We start from the raw sequence: 21,744 nt of genomic DNA on the forward strand, positions 1-21,744 counted from the left end.
TGGGGTACAGTACCCGAAAGTTATTCAAACACGTGTAACACAGTACCTGGAAGTTATTCAAACACGTGTAACACAGTACCCGGAAGTTATTCACACACGTGTAACACAGTGCCCGGAAGTTATTCACACACGTGTAACACAGTACCCGGAAGTTGTTCACACACGTGTAACACAGTTCCCGGAAGTTATTCACACACGTGTAACACACGATTTGTTTTTTCAAACATTAAAACGAGATTTATCTATTGTCTTGACGCTACGATTGTGGAATCCTCACAAAGACGTGCCACCCTACCTTATAAGTAAGCAATTTAATTTAAAAGTTTAATAGGAGGTACGACACAACGCTAAATTTTAATAAAAGTAAAACGCATTTTGTTTTCTCGAGCACAACTTCAGCATTAAATGTCAAAGAATGTACACAATGTTCACCAAGTTCCATGCCAAATTACATGGTTCTCACCGAACTACAGGTGACGTATTTTTTAAAAGAATGTACACGATGTTCACCAAGTTCCGTGTCAAATTACAAGGCTCTCACCGAACCATATGTTATTCAATTTTTAACACCTGCCACACGAGTCAGCCCGATATCATGTTGTGGATTTTTAAAAAAAAAGGCATTCCGGAAAGGTGCGAGTTGTTTTAATTAAATAAAAAGAAGGCGTTTGTCACTACTTGCGAAGTCTAGGTCCATCGACTAGACCCATGACCTCACCCGACACCATGCTAGCTAAGATGAAGAAGTTAACTTGTAAAGTAAAACGATGTAGCAAGCAAACACATTTGAAACGTTCTAGATGTGATTGTGAATGTGGTGGCTTAAGTGTAGCGATTAAGCTAAACCGTGGGTCCAGTTCGGATGTGGGAAGAACTTATTGAATAATATCCCAATCGATTTGACATAGCAGTTGAATTGGAAATTCGTCATTTGATTACTGCATTGACATCGAAAAGAGGAGAAAAGAAAACGTCCACAATAGAATAGGTGTCTTCAAAAAGGGGGATTGAAATCATATATAAGAAATTACTAGTTTCAATATTGTGTAAAACTAAAGGTACAGTAAAGGCCAAAGATGCAGTGTTGAAGTTGATGCATTACAAGATAATTTCCCTAGCGATTCTCAAATTAAAAATGCCATCTCTGCAATGAAGAATAAATATAAGAAGAGTGGTATAACGCCCAGTATGGTATCACCATAGTATAATCCATGTCATGTTTTCATTAATATTTAGCTCCCCCCCCCCCCCCTTTAGGTAGAAGTTGTGCCGAGCTTCATTCATTAAGATCAATCGGAATAACTAACCCTAAATCACCGGTTTCACCCCCCTGTTGACCATCCTAGGAACAGTTTTAAAAAATGCTGGGCTGGCTCGTGTGGCAGGTGTTAAAAGAATGTACACAATGTTTACCGAGTTCCAAGGCAAATTTGAGGGTTCTCGCCTGAACACAGGGGACTCGTAATTTTTAACCAAAATTTTCAATTTGTGGCCACTCTTTTAAATGAACAAGTTCTATTCTGCTCAATGTTTGTTAAGAAATGAAAATATCTCTCAAGTTTATATCACCCCTCTTTCTATACATAGTTATGTACACGCCAATGAGAAATTTCAAACTATCAATTTCCTTATAATGCTAAAAATCGGGCTTCGATACCCATGATGAGGCACGGCATAGATAGCTTATTGTGTAGCAAAAAACGTTATTTTTTTACACTAGAAATACCCAACGCACATGGCGGACCACTTTTACAATGTAGACGCACTGTAAAATAAATTTCTGCTTCTCTACTGTTTTGATCTTGTGGAAATCGTAATGACTAACTCACGTCTGCGGGCTTCTAACGCTAGAAACCTTATTTCGATACCCATAGTGGCCAAAGCACAGATAGTTCAAGAAGAAAAAAACATAACGAAGGGCATTTTATTATGTTTATTGCTGTAAATATGACCGCACAGGAGCCCAAAATATACATAAAATCCTTAATTAGGCCTAAATAAAAAAATGAAAAAGGTAACTGGGTGTACTGGAACAAAGTATAATCCTACCAAGTGTGAAGTCAATCACCCCAGAAATGAAGGAATGGCGGCCGATTTAAAAGTGTTTGGAGGAAGAAGAAACAATAGAAAAACAGTATGTCTTCTTCCGGAGGTAAATAAAAGAATATAAAATCACATACAAGCCATTTTACTAAGTAAGAACAACTTACACTGGATTAAGTGCACGGTATTATTATGTTTATAAATTTAATGCTGGAGTAAACTAACACGTGAATGTTATGCACAGTTAAGGTGCTGTAGGTTTGGGTTATTAACACTGAAATACTTGTACGATTCAAAGAAACTTACTCCAAATTTCTTGTTCAATTATTTATAAATTGTACAAGTTTACTCGCAGCACCGCGTGTGTAAAGCATAGCTTTATTTCATTACCGTTCTACACCACCAGTACTCGTCTTGTGTGTAGAGGCATAGCTTTATTTCATTACCGTTCTACACCACCAGTACTCGTCTTGTGTGTGAAGCATAGCTTTATTTCATTACCGTTCTACACCACCAGTACTCGTCTTGTGTGTGAAGCATAGCTTTATTTCATTACCGTTCTACACCACCAGTACTCGTCTTGTGTGTGAAGCATAGCTTTATTTCATTACCGTTCTACACCACCAGTACTCGTCTTGAGATTCTTCTTATCAATAGCAGCAGAACACAACCAGTTTGAAATTGATTCTCCTTGTTGCTGTGGTAAAAACAATTCTTGATTAATTAACTTGTCAAAATACACGAACTTGTCTGTCTTTCATAACAGACTTACGGATGCCTTCACCGGAAATAAGGTATTGAACAGCTTTTACACACACACACACACACACAAATACCGTTACTGAATTCTATATAATTCTATAGTTTTATAAAATCGAAACAAAAGTTTTGTGCATCACAACTGATATCAATGTATTTCGCAGGATCCAGGGTTTGCAATAGTACCGGCGGTACGAGGTTGCCGGTTCCAGTACTCGAGCATTCCTAATCATGTGACTTGAGCAGTTAGAAATTCAACTACTCTTCCCAATGTGTTCTCGTGGGAAAATACTTTTTCACATCAAACCAATTTGTCAACTTCTGTAAGCCCACGTGGTATGATGATTATGGCAACGAATCAATTGGAATCTCGGCTTTCTATGGTTATAAATTTAACGAGAGCCGGCGTCAGAAAAATCTATTAGCAAATTGTAAATTAGAGCATGTCAGATGTACTGAATATTCATTGATTGCTCTTTAACCCCATTACATTGAAGAATACAAAAATATAGCTTCAGAATGTTGATCACGAAATTATAGAGCATATTTTACGTTACATTTCGTAGTTTTCTAGTGGGTGGACAAACAAATCCAGAAGAGGAGACGGCCCAAGAACAAATATCCAAATTCTCAATCTACGGGAATTTGAGGTTGTTTTTAAATATTTCCTTATACAATTAAGAACTTAAAACTTGTATAGCCCTTGATCCAGCTAATGATCACATAGCAGACTAAGCCGTCTCGAATTTAGATGGAGAATAAAATCCTTACATTACTGGCTTCCCCGCTTTGTCTGTCGAAAGCTTGGTGTTTGAATAGAAACTCAGCTATCAACATTATACCTTTCCTTTAGTTAACTTTACAATACTACTTTTATGACTATTTTACAACAGAATAACATTTTACGATTCGAAATCCTGGTCCTATTTGTTTTGCCAGTGAGGAAGCCAGTACAGTATGGATTTTAATCTCCATACAAAGTCAAGACAACTTAGTTTGCTAGGTGATCATTAACCGGATCAAGTGATATGTCCACTTCCATTCCTATCTTGTTTGGTTCCCTTTTTTCAAGTTCAGTAGCCATTCTTACATAGCGTGGCTTGCTAGGTTATAGAATGTATTCTAAAGCTTTATAAATTTTACACAGAATAATAATGAAATAGGTAGTCAAAGATTGTGAAGATTGTTTTGTTCTATCAAATGATGATAAAATTAGTTACCATAGTACTAGGTAGGCGCTAGGCCTGTTGAAGAAATATGATGATGAACGAAAATAAGAAATCTCGGTTTTGGCTATTCATCGGTTTTCGACTTTGGGACGCTCTGGATAGCTGAAAAGTGGCATATACACCGGAGATAGAGCGACTATGCCAGGTAGCTCTTCATATCTAGCTTTCTGATGACCTGTAGAGAAGAAGATCCAGACGACTTTTGTATTGCTTTAATACGGGCATCCGTGTCATCCTTACACAATGCACTCTCCGATTATTTGATACATATTTAGACATGTTTTTAAAAACATGTATCCAATATTTATAAAAATCATAATAATCTTATGAAAAACCTTATATGGCATGGAGCATTTGTAAACAAAAAATAGAGAAATCCCTTTTTTTTTATTTCAAACTCTTGAAATTTGTTAACAATTTTGAGTAGAATTGGCTTGCACTTAACGAACAACAGTAATGAAAACTTGTTTGATGAATAACTTATCCCTAATGTGTGTGTTATTCATACGCACTGCGGGTGAATTTAAAGTGGCAAATTTATTTTGGTGTGTGACAGATGAACGCACAATTTAGAACGTATAGCATTTCACATTCACTTGGATTTTACTAAGAGTTTTGGTGTGGATGGACAGGGTCCTGATATTGAAACAAAGGTATCACATCAACGGCAAGGATTAAATTAAGTAAGACTTTTGGATGGATGAATTTAATCCTTTATATTAAAAATTTATTTTAGTCTTTAATCGTAGCTCTAAATTTGTTGAATCCAATCTGAAGATACTTCATACGTTCCAAAATTTTCATTGATTTGTTTTGAATCACTGGTTCGAAAAGTCTAAAACATATAGAAGGAGTAATAGAACACTGTTACAACGGGTGAATTCACAGTGTTTGATTGTTCTTTTTGGAAACCATCAGGGACTAAAATTTTGGGGGGGGGGATGAGGGAAATTTTTCTCCAAGAAGACTAGAAGAACATGACAATAAGGTACCAGTTCATTGCTTTTACTGTGGGTGCTGTAAAGCTAAAGTACAGTCCACTGCTAGACAATATGTTATTAATATTTTCACCTTATAAAACGCCAAGAGTTTCGCACATTTAAATCTGAAATGAAATTACTGGTCACCGTGTTAAATGATTTCGATCAGAATTTGTCATTCTGATTATATTCCACCTAGGAGTTCAAAGAATTACACGTGAATTAAGATTGTATACTTATCTACTTTTTAAATGGTTACGACGCTTTGAAATGGATATGTAACAAAATGTATTTTGAATAATTGCTTTTGCTTTTAATTAAGCACAAAGCTATACAATGGGTTATCTGTGCTCTGCCTACCACGGGTATCGAAACCCGATTTCTAGCGTTTAAGTCCGCAGGCATACCGATGTGCCACTGTGGGGCATTTTGAATAATATTCTTGTTTGTTTGTTTGATTTGAATTTCGAGCAAATCTACAGGAGGACTATCTGTGCTAACCATCCCTAATTTAGCAGTGAAGTACTAGAGAGAAGGCAACTAGTTATCAACACCCACCGCCAACTCTTGGGATTGACAGTCACATTATAACGCCCCCACGGCTGAAAAGGCGGAGCATGTTTAGTGGGACGGGGATTCGAACTCACGACTCTCAGATTGCGAGTCGAGTGCCCTAATCATCTGACCATGCCAGACCCAATATTCTTGTAAGTAGGTTACCTGAAAGTGAACTAATGACACCCCTTTACCTTTGAAAAAATCAACTTTAATTGGAAAAATGGGGAAAGAGAAGACTTATGTACTTATGTACTTCTCTTACTTGTTACTTTTTATAAAATCAAAATTAGTAGACACATTTGTTGATTCTATGAATTAGTATTTGTGTTTGTTTGGTTTAGAGCAAAGCCACAACTGGCTAGCTGGCGAACTCTGGATTTTAGCCCGTTGTGGCTTTGCTCTAAACCAAACAAACACAAATACTAATTCAGGTCCCCCTGTGGGAGAGTGGTAACTCTACGGACTTACAAAGCTAGCTGGCGAACTCTGGATTTCAGCTTTGTAAGTCCGTAGAGTTACTACTCTCCCACAGGGGGACCTGAATTGGTATTTATTCCGTAGCACTGAAAATATCGTCTTATATCCCATATAAACATTAAGGGTAAACGTTCTTGAAAAATACAGTCTAGTAATAAGAATATTTATTTTCTAAAACATAAAATTTCACTAAAAAGCATGCTAATCTGTAAACAATGTTTTATCTTGATTAAGTTCCTCTAATTACTGTAATTTTATCTTGATTATGTTACTCTACTTATTATATAACTTAAGTTAATAATAGTGAAGTTTAAAGTAGATGTGGCTTTTCACAATGAGAAAAAGTACGTGTGTTTACTCAATACTATATAAATACCTTTCGTACTGCTAAAGCCTAAATCCAATCACTCGCAATTTCTTCCATTGTACTTTTACGATAATTTAATGAAAAATTTAGTTATACGTTTAAAATGTTCTGTTTCCATAAAAGTTATAGTATGATTTACTGTTATTATTACTAATGTAACAGGTAAAAATTTTTCCACTTAGCCGACAGAGAAATTTCCTTCCATCCTCTAGTTACTGAAATATTTAAATTGGCTCTGTCTGGTCATTATATTTAAACTCAGTTCCAGCTAATTTCACTAAGGAAAGAGCAAAGACACTACCCCCCCCCCAAAAAAAAACCCCAACAACAACAAACTCCAACCTGAAACCAATTTTCGGTCTAATATTTATGCATAAAAAGGAATTAATACAGAATAACAATTTAAAATTAAAAAACAAAAAACATACACACACAAAATATACAGTATAAACACACCCAATCAGGCAAATTATAAACAGGACAAAAATTCATACTACACAAACACAAACGTAAAATCAACATGAAATGACATTCATTATATGAAACTTACTAAAGGAAGCTGTGTTTATTATATTAAAACTTAACATGGGTTATGATGATGTTGGGAGTCACTATGATGATTATATAGTTCAATGACATTTTATCCAATGCAAATAAGTGTAAGACAGGATGACCAGACGCCTCGGTAACCGCTTTTGCCGGGACAGTCACGTTTTTTGGTAGTTTGTCCCAATGTCCGGAGAAAAGTTCTCGGGACACACGAAACGTTCTGGTTTTATGATAAAGACATAAAACTGTCGGTCACTATCGAATCATAAATGTATTAGGCCTACTTGACTTGCTGATTGGTGTAACACGCACTCTCGAAAGTTCCGCCTGTGTGTGGTGAGAAACTCAGGTCTGAATGTGGAGACAGTTAAGGCAGTGCTCATTATCAAAACACATTTTACATTCCATTCATTCTTCACAGAAATGTCTTTAAAAGTATCAAAGTAATGTTAAGCCTAAAAGTAGTATGTTTCAAAATGTTGTGATTTCTTAAATAAATTCAGGTATGAAGTAGATGAACTGGAAAAAGTTAATAATTAAAGATATCTTGGATGTACAGTATGACTTATGAATAATTAAAAATATCTTGGATGTACAACATGACTTATGAATAATTAAAGATATCTTGGATGTACAGTATGACTTATGAATAATTAAAGATATCTTGGATGTACAATATGACTTATGAATAAGTAAGACGCTTCTAATCCAACTACAAGAAAAGAAAGTGACATACAAAAGTATAGAAAGCAACAAAGAAAAGGTAGTGTTAATAAAGACTGGATATATAAGAAAATAAAGTATATAGTCGGTTTACACTGTGCTGTACAATACAATCTATGTAAAATACAAAAACATTGTTACTTGGTAAGTTACGCCAACTGTTTTCAACACCAGTACGTTCAGTCATAATCTTGTATATTTTTTGTTTCTTGATTAACATAGCTTCTAATCAAAATATAAAAGATAAAATTTGAATTTTCCTCATATATCCAAGTTTGATTATGTGTTCGGAAAAGTTTGTTTTTGTCGTTGGTATCGCTGGTATCCAAACCCGATTTTTAGCGTTATAAGGCATATCACTGAACCACCGGAAGGGAAGTCTCCCGAAAAGATTTAGTACCGTGTCGATGAATGAAAATACTCATCTATTTGAAATTTTATTATTTACTGTTGACTTGTTATATCCTGCAGGTTTTGTAGTACTACAGGGTACTTTTAATTATATCTCTAAAAAATTAATTCTGAACAAATCAATCCAGTGTGTTTTGTTGTTGTTTTCGAGGAACTCTGTACGATCAATTAAATGGAATAGCTGTGGCCCATGAAAAGGTCAGTAACAAATCTTTCTTTTGTGTTAGTATGAGAGAAGGAAAAACAAAAACTGAATATATAACAATGCAATACTGAACTTAAAACGTTTAGTCAAAACTTATAAGTAATATGTATTATGGTGTTGGTATACATCCGTCACGAATAAACAACAGTTGGAGGTTCAGTGCTCCCCAGCTTACAATTTTGCATATTAAAGTTACACATAAATGTTCTACGACTGACTTTATTATAGTTTCATATGTCTCTTTAAAAAGAATTTAGCGTTCTAGAACAAAGTCACATTGGGTTACCTGTTGTATTTACCGCGGGGAATAGAATTTTGGATTTTAGCGTTATTTGTCCGTAACTTACCGATGTCCCACCAGGAGACTCAAAAACAACACTGATCTTAGTAGTTTAGTAAAGGAAATAATTTAACACTTCATTGAGATAAGCTAGTATACAACGATAAACTACTTCTCTCAAAGTGACTGAAATTCAGTGCAAATAAACAAGGCGTAAACAAGTTAATTTATAAACAGGAAAAATAATTAAAATTTTAACGGAAAGTAGGGATCGTTGGTTATTCGTAGAATTGCTAAAAGAAGTATCCAAAATAAAATAAATGCTGTAATAAAAAGTACACAAGAAAGTGATACTAGTTGGATAGATTTTAAAAACGATTTTCAACTAGTATCACTTTACTTGTTTGTGTACTTTTTATTACGGCATTTATTCTGTTTGGATACTTCTTATAGCAATACTACGAATAACCAAGTAGCCCTACTTTCCGTTAACATTTTAATTTGTTTTCCAATTTATTTGTTCAGTTTTTATATGTCCATGAAATGGACACAACATCTATAAACTTTAAGTATAGCTATAATACTGATGGCTATAACTTTTACAAGAATTAAAACCACAATCACAAATTTATAAAATAAAATCCTTACTTTGGCCTACAGATACGTGGATAAAGCCACCATAGTAGGGATTAAATTTTATAAATTTGCGATTGTGGTTTTAATTCTTGTTTCATTACGTTTTGTAGCAGGATCCCTACTTCATTCTAAAATTCATAATTTTTAATACCCTTGTTTGTTTACTTTTTATGTTATACCTTTATAAAGTATTCAAAAACTATCGTGTGTCTAGCCATCAATATGTATCGCCATCTGTTGGGTTGAAAAGATATTTTAGTACATGCATGATATGTTTATCATTTAGAAAAAAAATGTATATATTTATCGGAATATTAAAAGCAGATACCCACAGACCAGTCAAGTAAGCTGGAGAAATTGTGTAGCGATAGTCCGAGCCGTCTAGGGGCTAGCCCCGCTGACGTGATCAAGTAGGTAGGTAGTAGACGAAAAAGTTGCTGTTTTTAGAAATTTTTGAATTGTTATACCGGAAATGTTACCGACCTTTTTAGCGTATTATCAGTATATATGCGTATAACATCTTGAATAGTCGGTTTTCGCTTCGGAATTCAATAGGGTGTTTTTTCGGCGCGTTAATTATTTGTAAACCTTGTCGATTCCTAATATTAAATACTACCGTACTTAATAATGAGCAGAGTTAAAACTAAAACAGCTGTATTATACAAGAGGATAATTTTATCTACTTAAACACTTATGTTTTATTTACCTCCTTTTTTCTTTCGTATGAAGACGGTTGCGTTGTGTTAATTAAAGAACGTTGTCAACTGGTTCGCGTCAATGAAAGCAGCGAAATCACGGAGGTGATGAAATAATTTCCTATACATCCTTAACTGAAATGTCAAGTCAACATACGTTAAATGTGCCATTATTTGATACATCGGTAATGCTAAGTAAAACGCTATAAGCTCAACAATACACACACAACCAACCTAAATGATCAACTCTAAATTCAACCATATATTAATTTCCGCTCTTAGTACATGCTGCTATAAATTCTAAGTAACACACTGTACAGCTTACCTACTATAGAACAAAGATTAAGTAAAAGAAAAATAAGTAGGTTCTAGTAAAAATTTACAAGTAAGCAGTGGCATTAGTTCGCCGCCATTCCGTTCAAATCTTTAAAAATTCAGTTTATTAGACCTGACATTATTTGCACTTTAGAAATACAACTGTTCTCAACAATTAGGAAAATCTGAACACAAAAACCTAGCTTTTGTGGCTGGTAAAAATGACAAAAATATTTTTTTACTTTGGAAATAAATGGTATACTTGTGTAAAAAATGGATATCCAAGTGTCAATAATTTTACTTAAAACATATAAACTAGATGTACTGGAACTTTAAGTATTTTGATCGGTCAACATTACATAGACACTTGCTACTCTATCGGAATCACAATAAAATACATAGGAAACACCAAAGAAGCTAGCAATGTACGTGAAAGCAAATCCTCGTAGAAATTCTCGGCAGAAACGTACACGTGAAGCACGTGCTCTGTATCAAGGTCGAGCTGGTTAATAAAAAGATGCGTCATATGCAGAATTAATTTGATCCAATAAAATACTGAGGAAACACTACTAGCGTTCACACTGTTCAGTGCAACACATCACCCATAGCATTTACGCCAAAGTGCAAACTCAAATTAAGTGGGCTGAATATCATTCAATTTGGTCACTCTCTCTCAAGACAAAAAAAAAGTAAATAAAAGTCAAGCAAATAAAACAATCCAGAAAACAAGACAATGATAAATGATATAGAAATGGGCCAGTCTTTTCTGAATATTCTGAATACTTAGTTTAATTCAAAAGTTTAATAGGACATACGACACAATGCTAGACTTTCATAAAAGTAAAATGCATTTTGCTTTCTCGAGTACAGTTGTCAGGACTAACTGTCAAAGAATGTACATGATGTTCACCGAGTTCCATGCCAAATTATAGGGTCCTCACCGAACCATAACGACTCAAGTTTTAAAATAATATTCACCGAGTTCCATGCCAAATTATAGGGTCCTCACCGAACCATAACGACTCAAGTTTTAAAATAATATTCACCGACATCCTTTCCAAATTATAGAGTTTTCAAAAGCATAACAGATAGAGTCGCTTATGTAGAAAGACAAACAGTTCTATTTCAAAATTGGAAATCCACGCACACCACATAGACCAAATTTGTCAGATTCTGTGTTGAAGCTGGAGGTCTACAAACACTACATCGTCCATCTTTGTCAGATTCTGGGACGAAGTTGGAGGTCTACACACACACACCATATGGTCCAACTTGTTAGATTCTGTCACAATTAAGGTGCTGTAGGTTTGAGTTATTAATACTAACACACACTTATAAGATTCAAAAAACTTACTCCAAATTTCTAGTTCAGTTACTTATAAATTTACTTACAGCACCGCGTGTGTAAAGTATCGCTTTGTTTCATTACCGTTCTACACCACCAGTACTCATCTTGAGATGCATCTTGTCAATATCAGCAGAACGCAACCAGTTTGAAACTGATTCTGCTTGTTGCTATAGTAAAAACAATTCTTGATTAGTTAACTTGTCAAAATACACGAGCTTGTCTATCTTTCATAGCAGACTTACGGATGCTTTCATTTGAAATAACGTATTGGACAGCTTTCATAAACAAACAAAAGAAAAACTACCGTTACTGAATTCTTTATAATTCCTTAAAATCGATATATAATATAAGTTTCGTTCATCACCACTGATTTTAATGTTTTTCGCACGATGCTCATATGTATTGCAAAGTTTTTTCAACTATTAATACTTCTGAAGATCAGAAAAAAAGAAGCAGCAATACCTCAGAAAATTGGATGATGACAAATGATAAAGAAAAATGGGTCAATCATTTCCGAATGCTCAAAAGAACAGACGTGAAATTATTCCAGAGCCTTCAAATAGCTATGTGGGTCAGTACAGATTGTACAATCAGTGTACTACAATGCAGTTATGTGGGTCAGTACAGATTGTACAATTAGTGTACTATAGTGAAACCTCGTTAGTCCGAACATATCTGTAATGAACCTATTCGTCAGGATTATCAAGACTTCAGAAGAGTCGAATTATCATTTTGAACACAATAGACACCATTAATGACATGCATTATCAATTAATAAATATAAAGGTTCAGGCTATTAACAGTTGGCGTGCAACAGGTCAACAAAAAACAACTGTCTGTAGAATAAATAGTTTGCCTTTAAACTGCTTTTTCTGTTCTTTTGATGCTTCTCAGCAGCTTTAAGCGAATAACATATTGCGTCATCATCAACCTTTTGTTAGCACCATGTGATGACGTCTTTAAGGATGGATTATGATTTATTCAGACTGACTGTTTTGACTGATGGACCATTTTCGATCTGTTTTACTGCCACCACACCCTTGAAACGACACAATGGAAATGATGTTTTCATCTGACAGCTCTTGACCACTTGGTTCTGCCGAGTCAATGTTGAGCCACAGATGAGCTGACATAACATCATTACTACTCGAGATTCAAGTATGAATTCCAAAAGCAATCTCATTAACGACTTCTGACATAAAAACAAGCTCAACAATTTCACTCTGTGGCAAAATCTTGGCATACTTGAACGAGTTTTTTATAGTTTTTATAGTAACACTGGACCAGGTGTAACTTACAATTTGTACAGCCTCATGGACATTTACATTTTGTGGATCGTTATTTTAGTACATTATATGTACTTTATAATCAACTGACACCAGTAATAAGCTATAAATAAAATGATTATGCCAGCATCCACAGGCTGTGTTTGTCACTGACGTGGTGTTTGGTGACAAACAATACAGTGTTACAGTAGGCAGCTCTCGATTTACTGCAGCATGACTAGCAACATTGGCCACAAGGAGAATGTTTACTCTCTCTTCTTTGAGTGTGATCATTGGAATCAGCAATTTCAGAGCCTTCTCATCCAACTTTGCCTCAGTATAAAGGCCAAAGAATTTTAGATTGTGAAAACTTAAAATTACTTGCAGTAGTCAGTGCACAAAATTTACAAAAGCTTGGAGCTGCTGCTATGTACTTCATTTTCAATGATTGACAGGAAATTTGATAGTCATTGACACAGAGATTATTTGAAACTGTTTATGAAAGTTGTTCAGTTATGACATTGTCCTTAATACTAAAAAGCGTGACACATAAGACACCCCTTTGATATTCCACATTCCTGTGTGAAGGATTGGAACTGTTTATCTCACATAGACCCGGAATGATCTCTCTGATGAAAAGTTAAAAATAAAAATGGCCAAATTACACATAAGAATGTACGTTTTGTAACAAATCAAACCTCCAAGAAATGTCATAAACCTACGAGATTAAAAGAAAGAGGATAAAAATAAAGACTCTCTTTTGAGAAAGACTTTCCTGATTGACATCTAGTCAAATAAATGGTTCTGTGCAGGAACCACACTGGGATTTTAATACGAGTTTGTTTAATTCAAGGAAAAAACAAGACTAGCATTACCAATTCCCTCCAAAACCTAGTCAAAGCAATACATCTATAATTAGAATACATCTTGGGATCCTTCCCACTTAAGAAAAGGAGTAACAATAGCTAGTGCCATAAAATTGGATAATTTCTCCTCTTGCCAAAACTGGGTAAAACGAACCAGAAGAAGATTGAGAGAAACAGGAAGGAGGAGATTACACGAATTTTGTAATGGATATATCCCAATACAACTGATATATTGCTAGACTGATGTAGGGCAAGTTTTAAGTTCCATTAGAGTGAATGGTTGTTAAGTTCATAAAGACAATCACGTCAAAAAGATTTAATCCATTCACTGATTGTTTTGGTGGTCAATGAGGTGGAAGTGTTGGAGAGATGGGAAAAGCACCCTATAAAGATGTTAGATATATTCTGTAGATCATGCACTTCTTGGCCATTGGGTTGCGTTATTAAAAGGAATGGAATATATTTTTCATTCACCTTTCAAATATTGTCTTAAGATTCCTTTTGAACCGATGATGGAAAAGACATTGGAACTAAATTTAATCTAAGACTCCTTCCGGCTTTAACATTTGATCTTCTGGGTGCAGGCATGAGTCTTCTCAAAGGTCATGTGGTTGGTAAGAGACAGACATCTGTGAGGTATCCCACACTCATTTCTAAGCTCTTCACGCATTTTAGCACTCAGGTGCCTACCACAGATGAGGATAGCATTGAAAACAATGTCTTAGGGATGGAAAAGTGCAGCTGCTTGGACAATATTATCAGTTATTGTTTCCATGTTGTAATGAATAAACTGAAGGTTGAAAATGAAGCTCCAAGAGTGTTGAAATTGGGACAAAAGGCCTTCTTTAGCTTCGACTTTGCAAGTGAGTTGCGTGGCACTGATTGTGAGACTATGATCTATTTCCTTGAGAATTATGAGAAAATGAAAATGATAAACCCTTGTAGGTCACTTTCCATCTCTCAAGAAAACACAGGAAGGAGAATTTGAACAAATGGACAAGTCACTGGTACTAAAAGTCTGCCTCGTGGCATAGAAATAGTCATATTATCTAGTTTGATAAAAGAAAAATTGTGGTTTGAGAGAAAACCCTCCACAGACTGACCTCTTCTTTCAATATCTCCACCATCCAAGAGCGGATTATGTCAATTTAAGTCTCCCACAATGACAAATGGAGAAATCAAATGCGCAATAACATCATTAAAGTCTCGTCTTCATGATCAATTGTTGATTAAGTTATATTAAAACGATTTAAGTGCCTCGCCACTGTATTACAGTCCATGCCTATGTTCTATCTGATGGCCATTTATCTTGACAATAGCCCCACTGCATAGCTTCCATTGCAAAAGGTTCTTGTAATACAACTGTCATGTCCAAAGCACACCACTCATCTATGCATGCTTTCCATAATTTATTTAGTGTACGAGGATGATTACCAAGCGCTCATTCTACTGAAATCCATTGATATTGATTGAGAAGCTTGACTAGTATGTGATACATATCCTCGATGACTTTATATTGGCATATGTAAATAGTTTAATACAATGTACCCAACCACGTAGAGAACATAGTATGTAGTACAACCTATGGAAACATGGACGGAAACGGCCTCCAAAGGCGTAGTAAATGGTACAGTCATGGAGAAAGTATGTTGGTCCATCACCCATTCCTCCATTCAGAATAAAGAAAACAAATTGTGGCATTATAAGCACTTTTCAGACATTTTTTGTAAGAAGATATATATATATAGGATGGGAAAAATCAATCAATGCCTTGACGTCATCTAAATTAGTACGGAAATCTTTACAGTTCCACTGTATCAGCATGGTAATTTTACCTAGTACTCTTAGTACTATTAGGAAGATATTTTAAGAAGTTTATCCTTGGTATGTTGAACAACCTACACGAACTATAGCTGTGATGGAAGTGGCAGTGAGTCATCACCCAATAGTCATAATTCTAAAGGCAGAGAAGAGATTGTATGGATGTCTTGAACTCTGGTTTCAGATGGATTGACTAAACCCAATCGATCTGGGTCTTAAATAGAGGCAAAGAAACAGAGGTGCAGGTGAAATTCACCACTAGATAGTCCATGTTGGAAGAAAGAGCTCCAACATAAAAAAAAAAGATACACATAGAAATAGATACAGATATAGATGCCTGTACTTTCCTAAATTAGTGAATTTTAACACAGAAGCATCAGTTTCAAAACTGGGGTGATCAGTTTACATGCCTCTCCATAAGTGATGTTCTCCAACATTTTAAATCACTGAACTTCTTTCTTATCTTTCCACTTAGATGATCTCCCAACTTTTGGTTCTCATTAAATATTGCTAAAACCCATATTTAGGTCTTCTGATTGTTATTAATACACAAACTTTATTACCTTATAGACCCTACGTAACTTTAATAACTAGCACTGGCCTAAGTAGGTTATTTAACACGGCACAAATCATATGAGGTACAAATTGATAGACAATATAAGCAAATTAAAAAAAAAAACAACAACAACTGTACTTGTAAATAAGTTCACGGTGTGAAAATAGAAATATTTGATTTACTTCAACGTACATTCTGGGTGAAATCGAAAATATCGTTTTATCTAGAGTAAGAAAATGTAGTAATATATTTCGGGCCAATCGGACACATTAATTTAGATTTTTACGTTTCTTTGTTGAATTTCGCACAAAGCTACTCGAGAGTTACCTGCACTAGTCTTCCATAATTCTGAACTGGTAAATTAGAAAGAAAGCAGCCAGTCAACAACACCCACCGCTAGCTCTTGGGCTAATCTTTATTAACGATTAATGGGATATACCGTCACATTATAACGCCTCCAAGGCTGAAAGGGCAAGCAGTGGACGAGTTTCGAGTCCGCCGATCACGACCCGCAGATTATGAGTTGAGCATTTTAACCACCATACCATGTCAGGCCTACATTTCTGCGAAACGATACTTGAGAACAAATGGGCCTACATTTCTACGTTGCGATATGATACTTGAGCACAAATGGTACCGAGCACAAGTAAATTTTGCAACCTAATAATAGATTATTGTGATTTTATTCAGGGCTTAACAACTATATTTCACGGGCTATTAAAGACCATGAGCTAACAGCAATTTTTCTATAAAGTAAATTATCACAATATTAACATGCTTTTGAGTAAATATTATTACACTTATGTATGACGTCACTAGTTTCATGAATTTTAATGAAGCTAATTGCACAATATTTCCTTGCTCTCTGACACTGACATCATCAGAGCTGAATGCTTTAATACAAAAAGGAGCTTGAAAAGGCTAGTTATCTGTATAATAAAAGTTTAAAAACTGCATAAACATCTGGCATATTTCCAAGATTCTTACTGTTATGCAGTGGCTTTCTATTGGATTTCTTTTTTTGTTTTTCATGAAACTTACACAAAATGCAAAGACACGTGGAGAAGTAAAACGTGGTTATTAAAGTGCTTTTGCTTTATTGTTATTTGTACAAAAAATATTTCTTAGTTCAACAATATTTCCCCCACTTAAATTTCTTCATGGATAACAATAAGAAATACTTTATTTTAAAACATTCGTATTCCAACTACGTCTAATCTTCATAACATAGATTTTCAACAAACATAACAGTTCTCACACGTAACTCAGCCTATTTTTACAAACTTACTTACATAACATTCAGTTGCGACAAAACTTCTCTAAAATAATCTTGATGGGGTACTTAGAAAATTCCAAAAGGCCCAGTTTAATTAACGGTTATGTACTTTAATATTTTGTTAAACAAAGAAACTACGTTACTACGCCTATCATCCGAACTTGTAATACCCATTTACAAACATGCCAGTCTTGGTGACAATCGGTCTAGAAGTTCGCCAGTTATAAAGTGGACACACACACTTCTGTGGTTTATATAGATAGATGGATAAATTAAACAACACTATATAAACTTAAAGCTTCTTACAAAAAAAAGTACTGCACAGCTCTGCTCCCACCTATAACCCCGAAACTCTTTGAACAAACTTGTGCAATATTACTTTCCTTGCAGATCTCAACTTCACATTCATGAAAATATGGAGCGGTGTACACACAATATATATATATACAAGAACAAAACTTGGTAAGGTGAGCAAGTTTGTTACTGTCTTACTATTATTATCAGATATATAACGTTTAACGACCACTTTTGTGTTAGCGTAGAACATCTAACAATTAAGTATTTAAATCCAGAAAAAGTTTCAGATGCTGATGTATTTCACAGTTAGGAATTTTAATATACACGTGCATAGAAGTGAAACTGAAACTATTTGTCGTTAAATTCGCATTATACTAAAACAAGCGAAAGTACCCATCACCCAGAACCAAAGCTCTGAGCTACTTATACCGCGGAAAGTAACTGTTGAGTGGCATGACATACGGAAAATCTAAATATTTATTCTTAAAGTTACGTCACATTTTGAAATGTGAATGATAGTGTGATTAATTAATACATAACAATTTAATGTAGAATATCCTACTTGCGAAATAAGATTTGGCATCAACATTATTCATGTCTGTTCTTCCGTCACTTCAACTGTGAATGTTGAGCTTTGCCTGCGTGCACAACTTTTCAAACGCAGCGCGGGAAGTGGCCGCCGTAAACGGGAGACAGACGAACACTCGGACAGACACCATGGTTCGTAAAAAATGCATGAATACTCCAAGCTCAATTAAAAAATATATATTTCATTCATGTTTATTATTCATCTTCGAATAGTTTAAGAACTTTTGCCCAATGCTATACAGAAGGCTATATGTGTACCATTTTAAACTAACAGATTAAAGCACCCACCACGAGGGACGTCCTACAGAGTCGCCCCCCCCCCAAGTTCGGCCTGGAGCCCAAAAAGACAGTTTCTGTGAAATATTTCTAGTCAGTCCAGATTAACATACACGCAAATTACGCCATAAACATGTTCTGATAAACTCAATGGCAAAGCCACAGCTCATTGTAGTACGTCTTCTTACTTTACTGTGAATGAAATTTCAACCACGGAAATACAAAACTGTGCATAGAAGAACAGCCTTGGCACATTTATATCTTACTGCAAGTCTTTTATTACACCGATTTCGAAACAATTCTTGCACTTGATGAAGCTTCCCATAAAGTCATCCAATTATGTATAAATAGAAGAACTGTTATATTCGACAACAATAATTACAATCAGTAAAACATAGTGTTAATAATAAGTAACAAGCACACTACTACAAATAGCTTCTATGACCACAGACGAACAAAATAATAATTTGATCTAAGTAAGAGTTTTTTCTTCCCGATTTGTAAAAAATCCTTACGTGATAGAAAAAAAATGAATATTATTTTCCAAATCTGCGTAGCTGAATTATGGAAAATCCGTTATTCGCAGGCTTGTGTAATTAATTATTAACAATTTTCTTTAAGCCATTTCTAAGCCACATATTATTATTTTTAACACTGATTGTTTATTTATTTATATATTGATTATTTTTTTATTAACTTTTAATATTATTGACAAAAACCAATGAGTTATTCTTCTTATTCACGGAGCGAGTTAAACAACCACAGCGTCAACAGATAAAAACAACAACAGTGATTCTAAGAATACACAGAGTAAAGTGCAAACGAGAATACATCAACCACACTGCATCTGTCATTTCTCGTCTTTCGCCGTACACTAGGCCCATCTGGGATACCACAGAGTAGTGGTCTAGCCGACAAAATATATGTATTATCAATTTTAATATAGTAGCGATAAATGTGGATATGTGATACACTACTACAAGAAAAAGTTATAGAATGCAGAAACGTTTCCTATAATTTTCTAAATTAAAAGAAGCATTAAGTTTATAACCATTTGATATTGTTTCTGAAACTATAAACCACGGAAACGACAAAACAACTTCATGTAAAATATTCAGAACCAGTTAATTAAAGCTGTGTATGAATATTATGTTTGAATAAAACTGGACACTTAGAATGGTTCATTTAAAAACTGACCTGGACAGGTGGTTAGGGCGTTCGACTCGCAACCTGCAGGTCGCGGGTTCGAATCCCCTTCCCACCAAACATGTTCGCCCTTTCAGCCATGGGGGCGTTATAATGTAACGGTCAATCCCACTATTCGTTGGTAAAAAAGAAGCCCAAGGGTTGGCGGTGAGTGGCGATGATTAGCTGCCTTCCCTCTAGTCTTTCACTGCTAAGTTAGGGAAAGCTAGCGCAGATAGTTTCGTTTAGTTTTGCGCAAAATTCAAAATAAATCAAACCATTTAAAAACTAATCTGTACATGCGCACTTTTCTTTATTTTCGGTATCAATAGAAGGGGTTAATCTATTTTAAATAAGTTTTGTGACTTTCCAATTAAGAAATATAATTTTATTAACTATTAAAATATTTAACACAGAAATGTTTTTTATAAATTGAAATAGACGCACACGCAAGTAGAAACGACTGTTAAGTTGGCTCATTATCCGAAACTAATCTATACATATAACACTAATAATGTGCAAAACTAGGTGCTAGTATCATTCATAGTAAAAGTCTCAAATCATGTTGCTCCCTCCGCTAGGGATCTTTCTCATCTTAAATTGTTCAAACGGATGAGGTGGAGAAGTCGCAGTGGAATATCGTCACAACAGACACATAATTCTAGGCTCTTGTCTTTTAGGCTTTGATACCTGAAAATCTCTTCTGGTGTTGGAGTTTTGGTTACTACTTTCTTTTGTAGTTAAGCCTTTGATGAATCTGTCTCAGGTACAACATCACGGTCAAAAGGAGCATAACCTATTTTCCATTTGATAACTTTCTGAAAAAGCTTCAAAGGTGACTAATAGGATGTTTTCTTTGTTGTTGTTTTACCACACAATCGTTACAGCTGGTACAATGAACAATACTCAGTTTGGCTGGCCTCTCTGAAGCTAGACACACCCCATCGTTTATCTTCTTTGTTACAGAATATAGGCATTCCTGGTTTATTTTATGGTTAAGCAGTCACAAATTATCTAGCGCTGATAATGCAGTTTTCTCGCTTCGGCTTATCTTGGAAAAACACAAAACAGTGTCATTGCTATTCCCCAAACGGGTTGTGTAATCTGTACAGGTCTGTTCAGACTTATCTTTTTAGAGCAATCTTAGAGGAAGTCTAAAGACAATTTCCGTCTTTCCACAGCACATCAACGAGTGAGAGGATGTTTGTCCCATAGCTACTTGTTTAACAGTTTAGTTGACAGAACTGATTAAAATTATGTTTCATGGACATTGATTTTTTTCGATTCAAATTTCCTAGTCGACTTCTGATTTAGCTCCTTGGATTAATATACACTTTTTTTTAGCCGTATGGCAGATTAGTTCTTTACTACCCAGTCAAGATGTATTTCCATCGTTTTACTTTTGTTAGCAGTAAGCCTATAGGGCATCAAAACTCTTAAGACATGCTCTAAAATTACATTATTGTAATTACCTATGTTACTTCTCGTGGGGTTCCATCCTTTAATAATATAGGTCAGACCACTACCACTATTGAACTGTTCTTTAAAGCCTCTAATATATGTTTATACACAGGTAGTTATGAATAAAACATGTCTTTATTCCAAGAAATTAATAGCGTATTGGCCCGTTGTTGGCCTTAACGACTGCTTCAATGCATCTTGGAAGACTGTCTACTAATTTCTGGCAGAAAGCTGGTGGTATTTTGCTCCACTCCCCCTTTAAAGCATTAGTAAGCTCCACTACTGAAGAGGGCCGTCTTGGCCTTGCCCTAATTCTGCGTTCCAGTTCATCCCAAAGATGTTCTATCGGATTGAGGTCGGGGCTCTGTGCTGGCCACTGTAATGTTCCGATGTTAGTCTCTTCAAACCACGCGTTCACAATCCTTGCTTTGTGACATGGAACATTATCATGTTGGAAGGTGTAAGGGACGGTACCATAAAATTGCCACAATATGGGACACAGAGAATTGTTCAGAACATCAATGGAGGACTCATCATTCATGGATCCATTCACTGCGACCAGTGGACCTGTTCCATAC

At 35.2% G+C, this 21,744-nt stretch overlaps 1 protein-coding gene across 3 annotated transcripts in view; it reads right to left on the reverse strand.

The window, feature by feature from the left end:
* LOC106470366 (protein bunched, class 2/F/G isoform-like) overlaps positions 1-21,744 on the reverse strand; it is a 159,396-nt gene that overhangs the window by 90,131 nt on the left and 47,521 nt on the right. The window contains exon 2 of one of the 3 annotated variants that reach the window (XR_002613193.1): positions 9,924-10,047. The exons of the other annotated variants lie outside the window; for them this stretch is intronic. The gene's annotated coding sequence lies outside the window, so the exon portion shown is untranslated. The remainder of the gene's footprint in view (positions 1-9,923; positions 10,048-21,744) is intronic. 3 annotated transcript variants of the gene reach the window in all.

This window comes from Limulus polyphemus, unplaced genomic scaffold, assembly GCF_000517525.1.
Source record: "Limulus polyphemus unplaced genomic scaffold, Limulus_polyphemus-2.1.2 Scaffold103, whole genome shotgun sequence".
NCBI classification, from domain to species: Eukaryota; Metazoa; Arthropoda; class Merostomata; order Xiphosura; family Limulidae; genus Limulus; species Limulus polyphemus.